The sequence below is a fragment of the Protopterus annectens genome, chromosome 12.part0, assembly GCF_019279795.1.
Source record: "Protopterus annectens isolate FY-2018-M chromosome 12.part0, PAN1.0, whole genome shotgun sequence".
NCBI classification, from domain to species: Eukaryota; Metazoa; Chordata; order Ceratodontiformes; family Protopteridae; genus Protopterus; species Protopterus annectens.
The window spans coordinates 839,306,194-839,327,844 of NC_056746.1; positions in this window are offsets into that span (position 1 = coordinate 839,306,194).

The window sequence follows — 21,651 nt, forward strand, 5'->3', positions numbered from 1 at the left end:
AATGTGTATAAGACAGATAAAAGTTTCATATGCCCAATTACTAACCACATTTTTATTTTTAATACCCCAGCTACTTGTAATAGTGAAAATGTGCTTTACCTTGTAAACTGCATTGTATGTAATTGCTTTTATATAGGTAAAACAAATACAAAATTGAAAGATCAAATTTCTTCACATTTATCAGAAATTAGGAGAAGAGATGACAGTAATGCCTTATTCAAACATAACCATACTTTTAAATTTAGAATTCTTCAGCAGGTATCCAGATACAAAAGAGGAGATAATATTATAAATATGACTGAATGTGCAGAGTATAAATGTATAAATTATTTCAGGGCAGATACTCCACCAGGTATTAATGTGACTGAATTAAACCAATTTTAAAGTTTAAAAATAATTGTATTTAATAATATACTACCTGGGTTTTATAATAATATAATATAATATAGTATATTTGTTTATGATATTTGTTTATGATATTTATTACATTTTATGATATTTTCATAGTTTTTTTTCAGTTTTATAGTTTTGATTTTTTTGTGAAGTATTCTATAAGAGTTTCATTGTAAGGTCATATGATTGCTAATTAGCTAATTGGTAGGCTGGCTATACTATGTTATATGAAGAAAAACAAATATCTGCTCAGCTATGAAGCAGTGATACCACTTTATTCAAAATAAAAACAAGTAAAAGTAGATAAAAAACACATGAATTAAGCGCTTTCACCCCTTATAGGGCTTCTTCAGAGTCAACATGTTAAACAAACATTCATCTTTTATTTCCCATACAGCATGACATCATATCCTGAGAAAATGGGTCTATGTTAAATCATTGAACGCTTAAAAAAGTGAATGATGATTTATCGAACCCATGTAAGTGAAAGCTTACAATCTCAAATGCTTAGAACAGTGATTTTTTTTCCAAGGTAAAAAAATCGCTGTTCCTCAAAAAAAAAAAATTAAAAAATTACATAAAGTGGGGGGCTTCACCCCCCACACCCCTGATGTGGGGGGCTTCAGCCCCCACTCCACACCATCCGATGTGGGGGGGCTACCCCCCCCACTTAAATATACCAGCTCCGAGATTGCACTACAGTCACAAAATCGGCAAAGTAATGGAAGCAGCCAAGCAATTTCTTTCCCAGGGAAAGTATTCGCTTATATGCTGTTTCGCTATTTTGCCTTTTCGTGCTTTCAAGTTCGATCAAGATGCATTTGAAATAATGCGTCTTTGATCATTTAATAGGAACCCTGAGAAAACACCCCCTACAAAATACATTCTTAAAAATCTCATCGAACTGCAGTATATACATAAAATTTACTATCCAACTGGTGATTAATGAAAAATTAAAAACCATCACAGATTCTGCACAACTCTCTTTTACCATAGTGTAATAAAAACACTAGTAAAATATATGCATACAAAATGAACATCTCGAAAAGTTGTAACATCCAATTTGTATCACTAGGTGGCAAACTTGTTACTTATATTACTGTTGCCCTTCTCTTTAGAATGGGCTTAATTGATATGTAGTCAGTGATCCCTGGGCTTTTGTGGGCATTTAATCCTATCTGCCATTCAACCTCTCTGATCTCTACTTCTAGCTTAGGATCACCCCCCCCCCCCAACCTTCACTTTGTCTATAATGAAAAACAGGGACTTTTTAAAATTCCTGCATTGTGTACTGTGCATATACAAGGAACTGACAAATGCTTTTTCAAAATGTCCCGAACATGTTCTGAGATCCTTTCTTTTAATTTTCTAACAGTTTTGCCGATGTAAAACGATGGGCATGCTGTGCAAGATGCAACATATACCACACATTTTGTCTCACAGTTGCATTTGCCAGGGCATTCCAAATTCCTATGGAAGCCAGGAATAGAAATGTATGGTCTATCACTTGATGTACTTGCAAAATCTGCAGAAACCACACTCACTCATTAGTGCTCTAACCTCTCCTTGCCACCTGATTATAAAATTTCCTTCAAGTTTCTACCTCTTCCAAAGGTAGTTATGGGTCTACTGCCCAGCTTCAATTTGAGCTAAGTATGAAATGTTCCTTCCCAAAATCTATTCAGTCCCAAGATTATCATCTGAGAACAGTCATTGTATTCTACTGCCATGACATCCTGTCTTGAGTGTGTTGCCACATTAAAACTAGTGTCACTCAGGCTACCTTGCATGCTCAGTATAGGTTTAAATCTTGCATTTCTCTTCCTTGTCACTTCCCTTTTTATTTTTACCAAAGATTCCAAAGGATAACCTCTATCCATTAACATGTCTATTAATGTATTCATTTCCTCTACAACATTTCATCCTCACTGATGAGCCTATTTAATCTCACCGTCTGGCCTTTTGGGACACTTTTTTAATGCTGAATGGGATGGCAACTTTCAAACCTCAATAGGGAGTTTGAATATGTTTTCTTTCTGAAGATGGTAGATGTAATTTTGCTACCTGACAGTAAAAAAAATATTCAAACTCCCTATTGAGGTTTGACAGTTGCCATCCCATTCAGCATTAAAAAAGTGTCCCAAAAGGCCAGATGGTGAGATTAAACCTGAGTGATCTTGAAACTAGTGAAACACATTTAAGGCTGCTGGGCAAGGGTCTTAATTATGTATCAAGCCTTAAAACTGATATAAAAAGAATGATACTTAAATTGAAATTGTATACCAGACAGTTGAATTTGAGATTGCATTTTGATGAAAGAGGTACACCACACGCAGCGGACCAACCAGGTCTAAAGAGACAAAGCACATTCACCCCCCCCCTAGTAATACAATGGTGGTTGCATTTGAAAGGTTATGTGAAGGGGAGATAAGGAGGATCTGCAACGCTAGAAATGTGACACAAAATAATTTGACAACAGAAGAGAGAAAATGTTTGCGTGATCTAGTGCAAAACAAGCACTACAGGGTCATGAAGCCGGACAAGGGAGGGGGTCTGGTTATAATGAGTCAGTTAGATTACACTATTAAGATGTGTGACATTCTGAATGACAGTACCTCATATGAAAGGGTATCCTGAAATGAAATCTATATGGCTTATGCAAAAGTTGACCTGTTTTTAAATTATTCTTTTTTTGCAAGGAATTATTAGTAAGGTGGAATTAGACTATTTACAAGTAGAGGCATTTATAATTCCAGCTATGTTCGGGATACCCAAGATTCGCAAAAAACCAGAATGACCCCCCCTTTAGAGCCATAGTCTCGGCTAGGAAATCAAAAACAGAACCTCTGGCTGCATACATAGATTTTTGGTCCAAACAGGTAGTGCATGAACAGAAACAGATGTTGAGAGACTCATGGCACTGCCTGGAGGTACTGAGGGAAATTAACATACATGATGACTACATTTTTGGCAGTGGATGTAGTAAATTTATTTGGTCATCCCTCATCATGAAGGTTTGGAATACTATAGACAGATGTTAACCCAATCCAGAAAATATGAACCTATTAAGGTACATTTTTTTTTGGTTGAGGTAATGGAGGTGGTACTAACCAACAATTTTGTATTCTTTGAGGGAGAGTACTTCCGTCAAAAGACAGGAATTGCCATGGGTGCCAAGTGTGCACCAGTTTTTGCAAACTTGGTGATGGCAGGCTGGGAGGCACAGTACATACTAGATTCCACATACAAGGACAAAATAAAGTGTTATTTATGCTTTTTGGATGATGTCCTAATATTGTGGAAAGGGTCTGTAGATGAACCATTACAGTTTGTAGATTATCTAAATAGTACAGTGGAGTACCTTAAATTTACATCCAGAACAAGTGAAATTGAAATAGATTTTCTGGATATTTTGATCAGGAAAGAACAGTCAGGTAGCAAAATTATGTCTACCATCTTCAGAAAGAGCAAATATTCAAACTCCCTATTGAGGTTTGACAGTTGCCATCCTATTCAGCATAAAAAAGTGTCGCGAAAGGCCAGATGGTTGAGGTTAAGTAGGCTCATCAGTGAGGATGAAATGTTGTAGAGGAAATGAATACATTAATAGACATGTTAATGGATAGAGGTTATCCTTTGGAATCTTTGGTAAAAATAAAAAGGGAAGTGACAAGGAAGAGAAATGCAAGATTTAAACCTATACTGAGCATGCAAGGTAGCCTGAGTGACACTAGTTTTAATGTGGCAACACACACAAAACAGGATGTCATGGCATTAGAATACAATGACTGTTCTCAGATGATAATCTTGGGACTGAATAGATTTTGGGAAGGAACATTTCATACTTAGCTCAAATTGAAGCTGGGCAGTAGACCCATAACTACCTTTGGAAGAGGTAGAAACTTGAAGGAAATTTTATAATCAGGTGGCAAGGAGAGGTTAGAGCACTAATGAGTGAGTGTGGTTTCTGCAGATTTTGCAAGTACAACAATGATGGACCATACATTTCTATTCCTGGCTTCTATAGGAATTTGGAATGCCTTGGCAGATGCAACTGTGAGACAAAATGTGTGGTATATGTTGCATCTTGTATGGCATGTCCAGCATTTTACGCCAGTAAAACTGTTAGAAAATTAAAAGAAAGGATCTGAGAACATGTCTGGGACATTAGGAACAAAATGTTTGTCAGTTCCTTGTATATGCACAGTACACAATGCAAGAATTTAAAAAAGTTTTCATTATAGACAAAGTGAAGGCTGGTGGGGGGGTGGTGACCCTAAGCTAGAAGTAGAGATCAGAGAGGTTGAATGGCCAATAAGATTAAATGCCCACAAAAGCCCAGGGATCACTGACTACATATCAATTAAGCCCATTCTAAAGAGAAGGGCAACAGTGATATAAGTAACAAGTATGCCACCTAGTGATACAAATTGGATGTTACAACTTTTCAAGATGCTCATTTTGTATGCATATATTTTACTAGTGTTTTTATTACACTATGGGAGAGGTTCCCAAACTTTTTCAATTCTCGTCTCCCTTGCTGAATCCAGGTTTTCCCAAGGCCCACCCCACGGTACACATAAAGTGCATATTTAATTTATTTATTTGACATTTATTTAACGAGGCTGCCCGACTGGACTAGGAGACCTGGGGAGAAAAGCTCAAAAGTACAATAAAAAGACAATTACCAAAAAATAAATTGTATATTCTGCTTAACAGCATAACACTGATCTACTATGATCTACTATGGTCGAGAGGTAAGCAAACCTAATGGCAACTTTATTAACTTTAAGTTGATAAGAGCAATATTTAAAATGTGTCCCTATTATTTGGCTCTGTCCAGCATACCTCTCAGCTGTATAGATTTTTGCAGAATGTCCAGATTTTTGCCTCATATTTTTGGTCTTTTTCTCATAAAATTGTTGTTTTCTGGCAGATCACTGGCAGATCATTGAGGTCACACATAGCTCACACTCTCCCGATCTCACACACACACACACACACAGTTCTTCATTCATTCCTGCTTTCATTCACACATTGCTCTCATTCTCCCAGTCACACACACACACACACACACACACACACACACACACACACACACACACACAGTCAGTTCTTCATTCATTCCTGCTTTCACTCACACATTGCTCTCATTCTCCTAGTCTCACACACACACACACACACACACACACACACACACACACACACACACACACACACACACACACACACACACACACACTCACACTTGCACACACACACACACACACACACACACACACACACACACACACACACACACACACACAGCCATTTCATTCATTCCTGCATTCACTCACACATTGCTCTCATTCTCCCAGTCTCTCACACACACACACACACACACACACACACACACACACACACACACACACACACACACACACACACACACACACACACACACACACACACACACACACACACACACACACACACACACACACATAGCCACTTCTTCATTCATTCCTGCATTCACTCACACATTGCTCTCACTCTCCCAGTCTCGCACACACACACACACACACACACACACACACACACACACACACACACATACACACACACACACACACACACACACACACACACACACACACACACACACACACACACACACACACACACACACACACACACACACACACACAGCCACTTCTTCATTCATTCCTGCATTCACTCACACATCGCTCTCACTCTCCCGATCTCTCTGACACACACAGACTCTTTTGCTTTCATGCACACATTAACTCACACATGAAGACAGACACACACACACACACACACACACACACACACACACACACACACACACTCACACTCACTCATACAGGCATTCACTTACCTGACGGCCCAGTTCCAAGTGCTCTATTGCCCGATGGCTGAGGACCGCTGCTATATTTGATGCCAGTTCTGCTAAAAAGCTACAGTGTAGGGCTACACTTAGTTCGCCGCAAACTAATAAGCATAGCTGCAAAATAAACCACAAACTGTTCATGGTTTAATTTGCAGCTAAGCTTATTAGTTTGCAGTATCCCTGTGAGGAAGCCGTGGCTCGCCAGGGCACAGCAGCGCACCCTTTGGGAAACCTGCACTGTGGCAAAAGACCGTTGTGCAGAGTCTGTGATGGTTTTTCATTTTCCATTGATCACCAGTTAGATAGTAAATTTTGTCTATTCTGCAGTTAGATGAGATTTTTAAGAATGTATTTTTTAGAGGGTGTTTTCTCAGGATATGATGTCATGCTGCATGGGAAATAAAAGATGAATGTTTAACATGTTGACTCTGAAGAAGACCTATAAGGGGTGAAAGCGTTTAGTTCACATGTTTTTTATCTAATTTTATTTGTTTTTATTGTGAATAAAGTGGTATCACTGCTTCATAGCTGAGCAGGTATTTGTTTTTCTTCATTTTGCAATGTTGTGGAAGTTTGGTATACTATGTTATACACTATATAAAAGAAGTTATTACCATGAGTGTTTTTGTTCTGCATTGATAAAGAGCCACTGGGGCTTGAAAGCTCTGTGTTTGCATTGGAATAAAGTGCTTTGTATTTTTAGATGTTTGGACTCTTGGTTTTTCATTTGTGGACATGTGTTGATACTTAAGGTGTCCATTTGTCTGCCTTTTATGGTTTTTACTTGTCATAACATCTGGGGTCTCTCATCTGGAAGTATATGTAATTCCTGGCTGTCCTGCCAGAAAGAAGGTCAACAGGTTTTCATCTGAAAAAAAAAAAAACTTTCTTGTTACCTGAATATAAAACCTTCTTTTTTATCCATCTGTTCTTCCAGGTCTCTGTGCATTCCATCATCCCACTGTTGATAGGAGAAGATGAGTCATCAAGGGCAATGGTTAAAGCACAGTTTGATATGGGCATTCTCTCTTTATCCCTTGTTTCCAGGGTGACAGGAGATATACTACTTCCTTCGACTTCATCTATTCATTGGCCAAGCCCTGTTGTGGCATCAGGTGCTTAAGAGCCATTTGTAATGCCATTGATTCCTTCAACGGTACCGATGACAAACTTTGAATCAGCACTGATGTTCCCTTCAACAACAGTAACCTCAGCTCAGAGTATTTTAGTACACATGGTTACTAGGCCCCAGGTGGTTGACATCAATAGATCAGCACTGATGTTTGACCTCAATACCCTCAAGGCCATTGTTGGTGTCAACATGGAAATATTCCTTGTCATTGGCATTAATACTGGTGCCAGGAGCTAGGACAGTGCCTTCAACATCAAGTACTTCTTTACTGTCAGATGCCCTGACTATAACCTGGCATAGAGGGATAGCAGGATAAAGCCCTGACTATAACCAGGTAACCTTGGCCCAATTAGTTGCTTGGGTGACTGACAGAAGCAGCAGGGAGGGATGGGCATTATCATCTCATGGACCTATGTGCTACTGTATCAATCCCTGGTGGAGACTGGGGAAGGCACAATGGTAGGTGTGCCTAAAGAGGGGAACAGAGTGGAGACATTGCTGAGCTGATGCTACTCTGATGGGGGGGATACAGTGCACCTCTCCATTCCCTGCCCACCTCCCCAACATATCATTAGGTCCATCCATATGGGGGGATGAATAGGTCATAAGGAACCAGCCCCAGACAGAAAGGACAGATATGAAGAGTCCCCAGATGCCAAGCTCCAAGACTGACCCTGGCAACACTCATTTAAAGTCTGGAGTGGCTAGGGACAAGGAGATTGCTGGTAGACCCAGCATGAGCAGGTAGCAGGGTGCTGGGCCAGTAACATGAAGGACAGAAGAGGAACAAAAAAGGTACTTCATTACTGTCATTTTGTCAGGCAACCAGGAAGGCTGAGTGACATTCCCCTAGATTCAGCCCATTTTTGGCTCCACACTTGGATACCCTTCTATCTAGTGCATTCACTTGGATACCCTTCTATCTAGTGCACTAGCCTGATGACCTTCATCCCACAGAGGCAGGGGGTTGGAAAGCCATCATAGGGATAAATCTGAGGTTTTTGGTGCAGATTCCTCCTGCTTACACTCAGACCATTCAACTGAATAAGCCTAGGAGTAAAAATTACCAAAGAAAACACCTGGATGCCCCTGCAGAGTTCCCCATCCCAAATACTGATCTAGAAGGGGAGCCTTCCATAGTATCCTGCTGAGGAATGCCCCACCTACAGCAAATTCAGAACCTAAATTAAAACATCATTGGTAAAACAGAGTCAGTACAAATGCTCTAATTTACGCCACATAATGTATCTCTTCCAAATGTCCCACCTATCTGTCTCCTTTTGACATTGTCAACACTACCCATCCACTCACTTTTATATGTGTCTAGAAAGAAAATATATACTATTTCTTATGTTTCTGATACTCATTTATTTTATTTTTATAGGCAAGTCAACTAAAACTTTGTCATCCAGACCATACAGCAACAGTGTACAGCTGAATGGAATTACATTTCTCTAAGCTCATGTGCAAAAAAAAAAAAGTAAATACAGGAACAATTACATCATCATCAACAACAACAGCAGAGTGCAAGCCATAGCAACCATGGTCATAACCCATCATGGTGGTGAATTGCAGTGACCAGAGCAGTCCTCACCATCCATACCATCCACACCATCACTAGCTTCATCCGCAAATCCAGCAATGCCCCAAGTCCTAGGCTGTTATCTCTGACCCAACAAAACCACCTCTGGAATCACATAACCCACTTAATTTCTACCCTATTATACTCTTCCTCAATATTCAACAATCTTTCTACAAATAATCTTAACAAACTAGCTAGAGCATATAACAACATCGCCAGATTTGCTACAAATACACCTTACAGGACTCATCACTGTCTGAACCTAAAACAACTAGACTGGCTTGAATTACCTCACCTATTACGTTTTAACCAACTTATAATCGCCCATAAAGCCCTATACCAACCAAATAATATCCCTATTCTCTCTTCCCTCATAAAACCTTATAACAACTTGAGAAATCTACGCTCCGCTAACAAAATGTTGATTCATACTTCCTTATCTAACAACTCAGCAGGTGACTCCATATTCTCTAACTCAGTTGGTAAAATATGGAATCAACTACCACAAGACCTTACAACCCTAACCTCTCTCCCACTATTTAAAACTAACCTAAAACTTTTCTTCTCCAACCACTGGTTATGTACTTGTACTAACCCTGCCTAGCTGTTATTCTCTAATCTATCTGCTACCCACATAACCTATTTTTTCCTTTTCTACTTTAAATCTTTAAGTACCCAATCTATACTCAAATCTTCACTCTTAATTTCTATCTCAGTCACTACGTAGTACTACTTACCAAGCACAAAACCTACCAGATACTGTACTTATATTTCTCTTTGTATACTATGTTAAACTGAAGATGTATTACTCTATATTAATGCCATCTCCTAATCATTAGCATCATATGTTTATATATTTTTAGTGTATTTCTGTTTTTAGATGTATTTTGTGTGTTACTTTTAGTACAGTTTTAGTATGTTTTAGTTTTGGAGTTTTCTCCCGGGCCTCCACTGAAAATGGACATGTATCCAGTTGGACTAGCCCGGTCAACAAATGTAAAATAAAAAATAAAAAAAAAAATCAGACCTAATTGGATCTCTGGTACCTGCATTCTGTGTTGATACCACCACCTGAAGGCCTGAATGATTACAGTGACCACAGCAATCACAGCAGTCCTCTCCATCCACATGACCCACACCACCATCGGCTTCATCCTCCAACACCAGCAACATCCTAAGTTCCAAACCAGTTGTCACTGACCCAACAGAACATAGAAATATGCACATGGCCGAACCACCACACCTTGAAGGCCTGAATGGCCACAGTCATCCCATGATCCCCAAAGACATTCCAATGGTCTTCAAAATGCAAATCCCCAAGTCTAAAAAAAAAAAAAACACCACGGCTGCCAAACAATCGCACACCCGCCCCATTCAAAAACAGACATCCAAACATACAACTATTGACAAATCACACACAAAACACAAAAATGCACATTGGGAGCCAGAGTAGCCCCAGACCCACAAGGCATCGCCATCTTAGCACATGATGTGTTATAACTCTGTAACAGAAGTCATGCAGGTTTACTATTTATACATTACATTTTACATGAATGCTAACTTCTTAAGCATGTTATTTATCTTTTGTATCTTATGTTGTATGACTTGAATAGTAGTTGCATATGTGCAACCTAGGCTGGGCATGAAATTGGTCAGTATAGTTCAGTGCCCTACCACAGTAAACAAACATAAATAAAATAACCCCAGATATGGAGAAATATTGGAGTTGGTGACTCAGATTCCCTGTATGAGAAATTCTACAGGAGGCTTTCTGCACCACTCCAGTTACCTGTTGTAAGGATTTCCCTGCAGACCACATGGCTTCACTGGTCTTGTAAAGTGATTACCAGGATCCAAATGTGGTAGTGCCTATCTATAGAAAACTGGACAAGATCTTCAGGACTGACCAAAGATTGTGAATGGAGGAGAAATGCCCTCTTAGCCAACTAAACTGTAGTGGCTAATAGCCTTATAAAATCCATATGAGGAGACTCCTGTATTTCACCCATCTGGCAATGAGTCTAGGTCCTTGGATAGCATTGGAAAATATATGTATGCATCAGGCACCTTGCCTGTTTAGGTTTTGCATTACCTGATGCATATTACTAAGTTTCAGTGCAGTTTACTCTGAGAAAACACTAGAGACATTGAACAAATTACCCCGTAGCATCTTACAGAGATTAGTTTCCTAGATGGCTACTTTGACCAATGTGCAAACCCTCTTTATGAGGCTATTGCATAATGCAGTGAACAGAGTGAATAGAGCAGCTTGGTCAGGTGTAGCTATATTTGTCACATCTGGCTCATGTGGTGTAGCTTTGTGAACAGCTTTTAGGCATCATTCATCAATGTAGAAACTCAACCAAGTAGTCAAAGCAGGCAAATTCTGAACAATAACAAACATAAATATGATCAGTTTAAAAGTAAGCTCAGGAAATCACAAACAATTTATTAAAATATGTATTTCAACCAACAAGGTTTCACAAAGTGCTTTCTCCAATTGAATACAAAAGGACTTAAAACCCCTACTCTTTACATAGTAAGTTACAGTCATGTGACCTTAATACAATGACATCATTAATGAATCAATTTCCTAGTTTGTCTGACTTCAAGCACTGGTTTAATACTTATTTGTCCATTAATGTCTGGATATTCATCTGCATGTAAATTATTAACCCGTTTATATTAATTATGCTTGGTTTCACTTTTTATATCAAACCTCCTTATTTGTTCATAAGCTACCTATACAACTGAAAAATTAACGTGCCACATTAATGTCATGTATATGTTTATACAATGCATTATTGTGTATATCTCTTCTTATATCAGAAAGATGGTCACTGATATGCTCTTTGAATGTATTTGTTTTCCTCACATAATATGTAAAGCACAACATTCATGAAACAAGATATGCAATGCTTTTTGTGTCACACTAGGTAAAAGCATTCAACTCATATCTTGTATGTGACACAGGATATATGAATACTCATTTTCTGTACAGATATTTACAAAATTGACATTTGGTAAAAGATTTTACATTTACTATCTTTTTTGATACATAATCTCCCTTTAGATTAACTGCCCTCTAATGTGTGCAGTGGCTGTTCAGCTATAGACCATGGTAACCCACCTACATCTCTCAATGCATGGCAATTTCTCTTAATAGCACTTTTTACCATCTCTGCATGTATATGTCTTGGCAAATTTTAGCTTGTTCAGCCATGTACTTCTTTCTGTAAGTATTATTAGTCGTGTAACATTTTTCTAACACTGATGTCCCTTGTGTACTGGTTTATTGTTTGCTGCATCCCCTCATATTAAATTCTTTAGATAAATCACTTATCTGCTCATTATCATCTGTGTTCAGTCTAGAAAGGTGTAACATGATGTCTTGCTATATTTTTAAAACATAACTGGTGGGCACATATTAGTTCTGTGTAAGTATATGCTCTTCTTTACCTGCTTCTTACAGGCAATAATAGGTTTCTACAAACCTGAGTTAGGCAGCCCTGTGGTGGTTTGAAGTCCCAAAAACATTGGTAGAAACAAAGCAGTCTTTGTATAAGGACGCAGTGACACAAGTACAAACAGTAGAGGGGTTCACAGTAGGAGAGGGTGTGCATCTGGGTTCAGCTCTGAGCCCAACCTTGTTCATTTTGATGATGGACTTCATTAACAGACCAGAAGGGATATTAACAGGTTAGAAAATACAGATTTAATAAAAATGGTGTATGCAGATGATGTGGTACTACAAGCAGATTCTGAACAGGAACTGTCGCAAATTATAGGAGAATGAAAGGCAAAAGAAGAAGCCGCATGGAATGAAAGTGAGTGCAGACAAGACGGTGTTGATGGCAACAAATGGGGAAACTCAGAACATGCTGTCATCTGACATAGAGGCAAAGTAGTGGGCCACTTCAACATCTTTAAGTATTTCGGTGGTGTTATTCAGAAGATGGGAAGACTAAATGAGAAAGTCAAAGCTAGAATGAGAGGTGCTACAGCCACTAGCATAAAGTATTGGGGTAGTCTGTGACAGAAGAATGCCAAAGAAGCTAAAAAGTAAGATGTACAAAACATTGCTGTGATGAGTACTTGTGTATGGCTCAGAAATCTGGTCAATAAAGCCAGAGCAGCTGTGAAAGCTTGAGGAGATGGAGATAGAAGTGTCTGAGATGGGTGATAAGATGCACATTGTGGGAAAGAGGAAGAACTGAGGACAACATAGCTGAAGACAAAGTAGTCCAAATTACAGAAAAGGTCAATGAGAACAGATTACTGTGGTTTGGTCAGATGTTGGAAAATGCAGCACAATTTAGAAAAGAAGATTTTTGGAAAGGGTCCAGGCTCCAGGATGGCAAGACATTTCCTTGTGGGACAGGTGGATAGGGACATATAGTTGAATTACAATTTAGTTTTAGGCTGTGGGCACTTCCCTGTGGACACAGTGTAGAAAGCAGCACAGTACACACAGTTGACACGTACAACTGTCTGTATGCCAAGTAGCAGCATCTGGATGCCTGCAAGGCATAAAAGTGCAGCTTGAAATAAGGGTGCAATGGGCCAACCCCTTATTAATAATAGCAGGTGAAGTAACCTGTATAGTGCTTGGTGTATATCGTATGTGAATGTAATACAAATTGCAGAAATATGCTATAGCATACAGGAAATATTGTACTTTGTTGTAGTCACATTCACGTTCCAGGATGTGATTTGGGCAACATTGCCATAGCACAATAACTTTCCTATGGGGTATTACAAGCCCCCCACCCCCCAGAACAGCTGCTTCCCTGCAGTTATCTGTCAGATTTTGTTTCTGATTCAGAAGAGAGACAAGTTCAGGGAACTGTACAATAGAATGTCTGAGTAGCACCATCAGCTGGTGGTATCATACCTACTCTTGATTGTTGGTAGTGGAAGAAGATCCGTGTCAGACATGTCACACACATTCTAGAATTTAAGAGGATAGGAGGTTAGCAGTCATTTTGGTGCAGCAGAGCAGAATGTGTACTTTCTAGGATGCCGTCAAATGTATTGCTGACCCAGGAATGTGGCTGCTTCTCTAACAAAGACAGGAAGTGTGGAGACAATGTCTAGAAAAGCTGGAACAGCATCCTCCCAAGGGTAAGTAGGCCAAAGCAATCAACATATGGATGGTTATAGGAAATATGGTGTCAGTGCCGTACAAAGTAACAAGGTGATGCTACTGCATTTGACACCATGCAATTTGAGCAAAATAGAACATGCGTTATTTTGGTATTGTCTTTGGGAATGCCTTTTGATTAGCATAAATTGCTATCTTCTTAACTCATTAACCCTGACTACTGTCTCATGGCACCTCTGTGGTTACACCCGAGAGCACTGTGAGACAATAGTAACTGCATGCTGTTCCACCTGAGTGCCTTCTCCCAGCGCACATAACTTTGCAGTCAGATTGTGTAACTCCAATGTTGAAAATTAAGCTGAAAAAGTAACTGAACATTGTCAGTTATCTTGTCAGCTTAAATTTCAGCATGGAGTTACATGGTGTTCATATTTTGTTTTTCTGAGAAAATCGACTTGCAATTCACTGTGTACTTTCCTCTGCATAGCAAGCCGATTTTCTATGCGTGTAATCAAGCAAGCGGCGGTGTCCAATGACAGTCTTACAAGGCAAGCCACGACTTTCTTAACATCTCCATTACCTAAAAATCCTTTGTTCTGTGCAAATAAATAGGGGGTCCAACAGTAAAAATTCCCTTTCTTTTTCTGCCGTTTGTGGAATTTACTGCTGGATCCCTCTATTTATCCTGCTGATAACTTCACGACCGGAGATGTGTCTGCGAGTCTTTTGCTACACACCATTTCCCCTCCGACACAGATTAAGGTAAGATAGTGCCTTGTTACACTCAGTTACTCACATGTAATGTCACCACGGGAAAAGCTGTTACTACACCGATCGTTGATTTTTGCAGTTAATTATTTTTTAAACAGTATATGCCATTCCACCTATCTGCTGTTGGCTGATGTCCCTTAGAAGTACTGGCCCATCCCAACAATCAACTTAATTTCTGATTCCTGTGTCAGCTCGGGAGCAGAGCTGTTACTTTACTTTATTCAGGTTGGATATGTAATGCTGATAATTTGAAAGAAACTCAACCAGACAGTATGGCCAGGCATATTTTTGCTAGAACCAGCATTGGGAGGTTTTATCATAGCAGACTGAATTCAATGTACTGATTTCAAAACAAACACGGTTCTCCTGAATCTACTCCTCCACGATGAATGCTGTTGCTGGGGCTTCAGCTCAGTATGAGCTACTTTCAATGTAGAAAACTATAGGGTCATAGGTTCAGAGGTGTGTACTGGGCTAATGGCCCTGGGGCCTTTACAAGCCTAGCCATAGGACAGTACAAATATCCTTCTAAAGTCACAGCAATCGCAATTATGGTGATTGTAGGGTGGGCCAGTACTTGTCAGGGACATCAGCCAACAGCAGAATAGTTTCAAACTGAGTTACGTTGTGGGCACTAGCTTCTTTTACTTGGAACTTGTTTATGTTTTGGTGTAAAATGCAGTCTTTGAAATGGATATAATATTAGGAATTTTTCTTTTCAATGAAAAGGAAGTTGCATGATTTCCCATAGCTCATAAGACAAGTCTCAGATTACCTCACAAAACTCTGTAGACCACAAAAAATAAGGACATGCTTCTTTTAATCAATCTGACTAAGAAATGCTTTTGTAAATCGTGGATTCTTTGGGCTATAAAACACTATAGTTTCTTTTTCCGGTTCATTTGTGGGCACTAGCTTCCTTTACTTTTTGGTTATTCCACATATCAGTTCATTAGGGTTTTCGGTTATGCTCAAAAAAAAGTGTTTGTGTTTAAGTTTGTCTGTGTGAATGCGTGCATGAAAGTAGATTGTATGTGTCTGTGAATGCAGAATAGATTGTGCATGTATGTATGAGGAAGAGTGAACAGTGCATGCATGAAAGCAGTTTGTATGTGTGTGTGTGAATGCAGCAGCGACTGTGTATGAATGTATGAGAGAGAGTGAGTGTATGCATTCAAGGAGAGAGTAAACGGTGTATGAGAGAATGAATGGTGTGTGTATGAAAGCAGTTTGTATGTGTGTGTGAATGCAGCAGCGACTATGTACGGATGTATGAGTGCGTGTGTATATCCATTGAAGGAGCTTAAGCAGGACTGCATTTTAGTGCTGTTATGTAAAGGAAACCCCAAGCTCTCCATGATGCATGGAAGAAGCTGCCAAATGTTGACTTGTACTAAAGTAAATTGGTCAGAATTTAATGAAAAGATGCACATAAAATGAAAATATAAGACACAGTTAGTAAAAAGAAACAAAAACAGTAGTTCTTAATAATTTTAACATATTATGCTAAACAAAGTCTAAAGGGAGGAGCCATTTTGCTGCCTTGATTTTTCTCATTCTTGCCTACATACGAGTTATGCTGCCAAGCAACGGCAGACACTGAACATGTGCATATGCTTTAAACGAAGATATTATTGCAAGAATGTAACAGGGTGCTTACTGCATTGCCTATTTCTTGGTGAATAATATTGCCACTGTTTTTACTTACAATACGATGAACCATTTTTGTATTTTTAACTAGTTCACTCTCGAAGGATTACCCTTCTGTTTCATTATACATTTGCAAATAATGTAAAGTAATCTGCTTTATATAGGGATTTGCAGAATGATTACTTATTTCATTCGTGATTAAGTCTCACCAAAATGAACAAACAAATAGGCAAATAAACAACCTATGCAAGACTATGAAAGAATGATCTAAAGGAATTGCTGTCATCTCCAGGCAGCGCAAAAAAATATTGTATGTATACTTGTTAAGTATAATCGGTTAGGTTTTAGTGGTCAAGAGGTTTATATACAACTATAACAGCTTGCAGTTAAAATCTGAGTTTAAAGTCCAGAAGAGGAGCTTGAAGTTCACATTGGCAAGCATCTATTCACTGGGGATATTTATGTTTATGGAATTCATTGTTGGCATAAGGACATCTGGTACCTATTATCTAGTATTTGTAAAGCTGGCAACACTCATTGAGGAAGTATTTTATATTATAAAGTTCAATAAACTGTCAGTGATGCTCTTACATTAGTTATTGTGAATGAAATATTGTTCCTAAGAATATTTCCAATCAGTGTTATCAGAGTCTAAAATCCTTCTTTTATCATGTCAAGCTCATTAAATCAATAAAACATTTTTTCATCTGTTGCATCTACTAGTTTTATTTCATTTATTTACATAAAAATCATTAAGCATAAAAGCTTAATGTGACATTGTAACCTCAAACAACTTTATATATTAATAGGATACACTAAAACTGATTATACAAAATGCAAGTTAAGCATAACAAAGGCACTTAAAGGGCGTGACTTATACTATAATTTTTTGAACAATTACATAGCTATAGAGGGCATTCAGAAGCATTCATGATGTCATAGCACACCACTAACTATCAAAGATGATGTAGCATGATGTGGCCTCATACTGCTTAGGTATGTGCTTGGACCAGCATAGCGCTGGCATTCCAAGACAAAGGCAAATAAAACAGCCATGTTACCAGCAGCAGTTGTTCTACTGAACAACAGTCATGAGACCAGTCATGTAACCTATGTGACCAGAACTATAAGGTGGCGTGTCTGAGGCTATATCCTTTTGCATGGAAAACAATGTGCCTCATAGCGGCAACTCTTGGACTTTGAGCAGGTCACAGAGGGCCAGCACAGCAAAGTGCCAACACAGTACATTATATAAATGGAGAAGAAAAGGGCAGATAGCAAAAGTAGAAAAATGGGAAGAGCAGGCAAAAGCATCAGGGTAAACTTAAGGAAAGAAAGGTCAGGGGAGAAATGGATTTTTTTAGGACAGATGTCCATTTTATATTTTATAAAATGAAGGGTAGTTACAGAAGGTAATAAGGAGCCTGTGCCAGAAGAAAAGTGGAAGCAGGGAAGGTAACAGGGGAAGGCAAACAAACATAAAAAGCAGACCTAGACAAACAGGTATGGAATAAACACAATAGGTGGGGGATGACAGTGGAGGGTCACAAACATACACAGGTTGGGCAACTCATGATGTGGCGATTTGAACTGCAAATAGGGTATGCAGAAAGATACATAAGTGGAGGAGCACCAGGATGCAGGACAGGCTGATGTACATGGGGTCTGTTTAATCAGTCCAGAGGAACACCCACCCAGTTCTCGGTCACGTCTGTGGCTGATGCCACTGGCAAGCTGTACTTCAAGTGGCTCAATGGTTGGGGCTGTCCAGTCAAGCAACTTTATAAGCCTCAACAGGTGATACTCCATGGCTTGAATGGAGGAGTTCCACAGCCAGCACATCTCAGATATGACCATCTGCCACACTGGACACTGGATGACCAAGGAGGACCCCTTCAGGCCACTCTCAGAAGAGAAGCCTCCACCCAGCTCCTGAAAGATGGCAAGTGAGCCCTTCAGTTTGCCTTCAGCAGGGTGACCTCTAGTCCCCAAAGAAGGGCAAGACTGGCAAACACTGGTGACCCTGAACTATGTTTTTCAGCCAGTAGTGTAGCTAGGATAGGGTAAAGGGGGCAACTGCCTTGGACAGAACGTGTTAGGGGGTGTGATTTCCAATCCATCATCCTGATTCCCAACCACTTTTTAATGCATACTGGCTTTTAAAAGCTGGTATTGCTGATATATGTTCAGAAGGAAAGCATTTATAGCATGTTGTTTGGTCCAGTCTGTTTGTGTTTCATTTCCATTCGTGGGTTCCTTTAAACCAGCTCTGTGAATGGGTATATTTTCTTTCCCATTTTTTTCCCTCAGAATATTCTTACCAGATTTTCTTAGTGTCGTTACCAGTTTGGATCTCTCATACTCACTAATTTGTCTACTAACACATGCTTCTCGCCCAGGTTAACCAATCGGTTAGTTGTTGTCATGTTCATTTGACTAAGACCATATTGATTAGGGGAATGTATTGACTTTATAAAGTAGTCCATAACAAGCAACTTTCTTCTGGTTATAAAAGTTGTAAGCAAGTTGTAAAAAAAAAAAAAATAACAAATGTGATTTTGCTGGCTTGTATGGTATGCAGTTCCATTAATGGAACCATTGGGCACAAACTGCTGTAGAGACTCTTGTGTTTGCCAAAAATCTTACAATTAAATAGCTTATAGACATTTGGCCTACACCTTGTGAAGGGAGTGTATGTGTGATGTACAATACCTGTAAGTACTAAAGGCTTTGGTACACTGGCTGGACATTGGGCTATCTTTGGGAGGAGATCCCTTAGGTTATGAACTACAATACTGAAGAGACAGACATCTATTGTTATGATAAAATCTAACACAACTGTACTTTCTGTGGTGCCGTGGGCTAATTTCCCTTTGTCATTATGAATACCTCTTCGTGTCTCCCTTCAAAAGTGTCCACTGACCTAGTGAGTATAACCAAGTGCTTTGGAAGTGAAATGCACATGAGAATGTTGTAATTTACTTCACCACAGCATTTTATTATGTAGACAAAGAACTGTAATATGAGTCATTCCTCATTGCTTGGTACCTTGCTAACAAATAGGTGGGAGGAAGGGCTCAGTAAGATGTGTTATACTATTTTTACTGATTAAGTGCTGTACTATTTTTACTGAATGGCTATGGCCTTCTCCTAACAGATGATAATGACTCTGTGTTACATAACAGCTGCAGAAGGTAATATAATGAATGGCTACTCAACAGGCAATTATCACCTGTGTCTGAACATGCATAACTTTGACCGTCATTAGCACAGTGCAGTTACAATATAGCACTGAGTCATTATCACTTTTCAGGCAAAACTGTCAGCTGCTGTTACTGTTATTCACATAAGTAGAAGTCATTTTCACATTGATCAATGCACAACTCATATTTGCTTTTTTCTCCACTTGGAGTCATTGGAATCCCCCCCCCCCCCCACACACACACACCATTTTCTTTCTGTCAATTTGTAAAAGCAAAATCTGGACACTTGAGACAGGGATACATTTTCAATTTGTTGGTTTTATATGAGAAAGTTGCTAGAATAAGAGGATTTCTGGTAGGCTGTATGAGGGATATGAATATATATGTTATTATTTAGTGCCCTACATCCTCTGATTTGCCAGAAAATCACAAATTGTTGTGATAAACAAACCAAAATTATGAAGCTTCATCTGGACAGTTGAGATTTCTGACCTTCTCACACAGCAACACACTCACCCTCTACTTCAGACATCAACAAGCAGCTAGTTTACATTCCATGCACACACCTACTCTCACAGTTCTATTTCTTTATGTACCGTCTCTGATGTCTGTATTGTGTTGAGAGTATAAAATCAGTAATGCTTTTCTGCACACATGCAAATTAACATAAGAATATGACAAAGGGAAGCTGGACAGCAAAGCTTACCTGACTAATGTAAGCAGCAGTAAAGCACACTGTGCAAGGAAATGTGATTGGCCCATATAGCAGCCGGGTATTTAAACTGGAAGAGTATACCAAGGGTACCCTCTGTGGATAGCACCATCAAGTACATGGTGCATCAATAGCCAGCACATTGTGTGAGTGCCCTAAATCAGTACTGAACTGTAATTAAACCCATACTGATCATCAGAAAACAGTGTCAATCACTAAGGATCACACGCCCGCAGTTCACTTTGCATCTGCTGGCCTGCATGACATGCCATTGCAGTTTATATGTACCTTAAATGGCAGCACTCTCCTGAAACAGTTTTTCTTTCTCAGCATCTTCACCAGCTCCTTCCCACAGTTATTTGTTAAACTCAGAAAAATATCATACTCTACACAACACAATTCATAATAGAGTTTTACTTACCATACTGGTCCTACTTGGTCATGGGTGTTTTCCATTCTTCTCACAAGCTGCATGTTACCAATCCTGCATAGCTCTCTTCTTGCCATTGTGAAGGTCAGTTAAGAACAATGCAATGCCCTCCTCAGTTAGGTGAATGCCATCCCTTCTGAACAGATGAACATCTTCTGCGCTGATGTGCCATGGCAGATTGTTGATCCACCGACCCTGTGCATCAAGCCATGCATGAACCCATTCTGTAAACGTCTGGCCTTGTACGTTGCTCATTGAATGTTTGCTGTTTTCCATATCTGGTGAGGAATTATGTCAGACCACACAAAGTGACAACGTGGTCACCATGGCTGCAGGTGTTCAAAAATTGTTCTGATCTAAAACCATAGCCTTCCGAATGGGTGAGTGATGATATCATTCCCTTCAATATGCAGCACAAGAATGTCAGGCTCAGGGTAAATGGAACACTTCTCTTCCAACAACTGCAGGAGTCCGCTCCAATGCATACCTCTTCTTGCAATCGAGTATACCATCACACTATACCTAGAAGCTCAAGTTGTAGTGGTTTTCACTTCTGGAGCATGGCTGGCAGTCCAGTGAATGTAAGAATGGCCACACACCCACACTCTCACTTGTCGTTCTCCTGCTCGAAAAGCCATGTCACTGTCACAGGGTGGCTGCACCTGCACAGGAAAGAAATGCAAACAGGTTACTACTGATGTTGGAGAGATGTATTTGAAGGCATATATATATATATATATATATATATATATATATATATATATATATATATATATAT